The sequence below is a fragment of the Saimiri boliviensis genome, chromosome 11 (assembly GCF_048565385.1).
Source record: "Saimiri boliviensis isolate mSaiBol1 chromosome 11, mSaiBol1.pri, whole genome shotgun sequence".
Classification (NCBI taxonomy): Eukaryota; Metazoa; Chordata; class Mammalia; order Primates; family Cebidae; genus Saimiri; species Saimiri boliviensis.
The window spans coordinates 74,597,402-74,600,438 of NC_133459.1; the positions used below are offsets into that span (position 1 = coordinate 74,597,402).

The window sequence follows — 3,037 nt, forward strand, 5'->3', positions numbered from 1 at the left end:
TTTTATTAGCAATAAGGAATACCAGCGAGCACTCTCTGACATAAAAGGACATTAACAAATGTCACAGAGATACCTGGACTTTGGTTTTTGTTTCTGTACTCCATCAGCAGTTTGGAAGTAATAAATGAAAATAATCTAGAACAATGAGTGTTCTTAATTGAGATCTCTAAAATTTATTTTAATATGGTTGCTAGATCACAATTTTTGGAGTAGTACAGACATCCCTAGGGTGATTGGATGGTGTCAGAACTGTTTCCTGTGTGCCTTTCCCCTATTTGTTTGATACTCTACTGCCACAACACAAAGAGATAGGTGTATGTGAGATATATGAGACACAGTAGCTTAGAACACATGCTTGTATAGTCTGATGATGGAGATGCAAAATAGATTCTCTCCAAGATTAGTCTATTTACATGCAGTTATAGATTCGCACCATGTGGATACAAACACAAGCAAGCATTAATGTCTTGGTTCTGCTGAAGTCTAGTGGAAAAGAGAATGGAGGATCCCTGGCAAAGAAGACATGAAGTCTTCAAATCTCACGCCACTTCAGGCAGGGTGTGGTGCAGTTGTTCTCACAGCTGCAGATCCTGTGAGATCTGGATCACTTTATCAATCAGTCCCAATGAGTACAAGAGCGGCAGCATGGGCTAGCTGAGTATTCCAGTGCCTCAGGCTGTGCTGGAGAGCTAGCCAAAGTACCATCCTCTAATAAGCCTGGAGGAGATAGACCTGCCCCTTGTCAGAAGTAGCAGGGCAGCAGAGATTAGGCCAAGAGCTTTACCAATGGTAACTAACTGTGCACATATTGGACCGACAAGTATCAAAAATGGCAAGGCATTCAAGAGCAGGTGTCCTCAGACTAAAGTAACTCATTCTCCAATCTTCTAAAAACGTATACCTAAGAGCCAATACACATTGCTTTTGAAGAAAAATGGCTGTATTAACTTCTGGTTGCATGGCTGCAACAGCTGGTTTCATACTCAAGGCCTAAAAGCATTTTTTTTTTTTTTTGACTACTTCGGGGTCAGTCTGAAGAGTAATGAGAGGAAGATAAATAGCAGGGGAAGAGGATCTCTGTGCCTTCTTAAGACAGCATCCAATAAAAGCTGAATAAACCATTTGCAGATTTCCAATAAGATAAGAAATCCTTGCTTCAAATGCAAAGAAAAAAACATCTTTTTAATCATTCAATAAATATTTATTGAATGCCGATTCTATCAGGCTTGGTTCCTTTAATTATATCATTTTTCATTGTGTACGTATGGGTTTGCACCATACAGGTTACATGTGGCAAGCTTTTTCCCTGGCCTAAATTTCCAGCCAGCCAACGTGCTTTTCAACTCCTTCTCTCCCCCCATATACTTTGCCTTTCCTTTTCTCCTACTCTTCTCCCATCCAACTGCTGCCAAATATCTTCCCATGCGGAAGGACGACAAACTAATTTTACTATTAGCTTAAGCAAAGCAAAGAAGATGTAAATCCTCTATCAAAGAAGTCAAAGAGTACATTCCAAAGTCCCATTTTTATAAGCAATTTTCAAATGATCTACCATGTGGTGTGATTCATGACACTGTTCTTCTTCCATTAACTGAGAGTTAATTTTATGACCTCTACTTTTCGACACCTGAGATTCTAGAATAAAATTCAGCATGCTAAGAGTTCCTGTTACTCTCTGCTGTGGTGAACAGTCACCAATATTATATTGAAAGACACAGAAAGTCAGCTCAGTTCATTTGCACCATCACCCAATCCCACCAGCAGTTTGCCTGGGTGCTTATATATGACCTTCGAGGATTTCCCAAGACACAAGCAACTTTCTGGGTCGCTAAATCCATATATTAGTACAAAATTTCACGAAAACCACAGGTGAAAAGATGGTGAAGTAGCTCTGAAAATAATAAGGATCCAAACTGATATCCAGAGATAGAGCATCTCATAACCCAAAACTTGTGCCAGGAAATTCTTTTAGTCCATTTAACCTTTGCTGCCTCTCCAAGTCTCTCCCTCTCATTGAGATGTAACTGCTTGGTTGTCTAGAGTTAACTTTCCTAGGCATTTGTTTTAACAAACCTTTAATTTGTATCTTTTTTTCCCTCTTCTTTTTCTCCTCTTTCTGTTTTCTTCTTTTATTCTCCTGATTTCCAATTATTTTTAAATCTCATGCCTTTCTTTGCTCCAAATGACATTTGCGAATGCTGTCAAATGAAATCCAAAACTAAATTCAATTTTCTGATTGCTACTGGAGATGGTACGCTCATAATGCTTCCAGAGTGCCCTTCCAACATGTAAATGTGATCATATTACTCTGCTGCAAAAAATTCTTCAACTGTCCTTATTAGAATCTCAAAGTCAAATCAAGCTTCTTTAGCAGGGCCTTCATGTATTCATTTGATCAAACGAATCTATGTTTACTGAGAGACTGTTATGTGCCAGGCATGATTCTAACACACAGAAATAGAATATTAAACAAAGTGTCATGCCTGCTTTGGCAGCACATATACTAAAACTGGAACGATACAGAGAATATAAGCATGGCACCTGCATATGGATGGCACGCAAATTCCTGTAGTGTTCCATTAAAACAAATGCTTTATATCCTTATGGAATTTACATTCTAGTACAGAAGAGGGAGAGAGAGAGAGGAAGAATATAATTTTTGGTATAAAATATGAAGAAAATAAAAGCTATTAAGGGTAAAGAGTGACTAAAGGAGGGAGCTCTTTAGCTAGGATGGTTAGGGATGTCCTCTCTGAAGCAGTGACATTTGCCCTGAGACCTGAGTAACAAGAATAATAAACTCTTAAGATTAAATTGTTAGTGACCTCTGAAATTTAGTTAAATAAATGATTTTTCCCTTATAATATGAATTTTACTTTGTAAGACATATTTTGAATAGCAGTCTAACTTTGTCTATTTTTATATACTGCTTTCTTGCAGATTACATTTTTGAATTTGTGTGTGTCCTGTAAGTTACTAGAACCTTACAGTCCAAGAGAGCAAACTCCCTTTTTTCCAGTTAGTCTTACAGCTACTT

At 37.9% G+C, this 3,037-nt stretch overlaps 1 non-coding gene across 1 annotated transcript; it reads left to right on the plus strand.

Annotated features, from left to right (window-relative positions):
• The first annotated feature begins 2,483 nt into the window (after positions 1-2,483).
• Positions 2,484-2,586, plus strand: LOC120366177 (U6 spliceosomal RNA). The gene has a single exon (XR_005580922.2). It is a non-coding gene; the product is annotated as a U6 spliceosomal RNA (small nuclear RNA).
• The last annotated feature ends 451 nt before the right edge of the window (positions 2,587-3,037 follow it).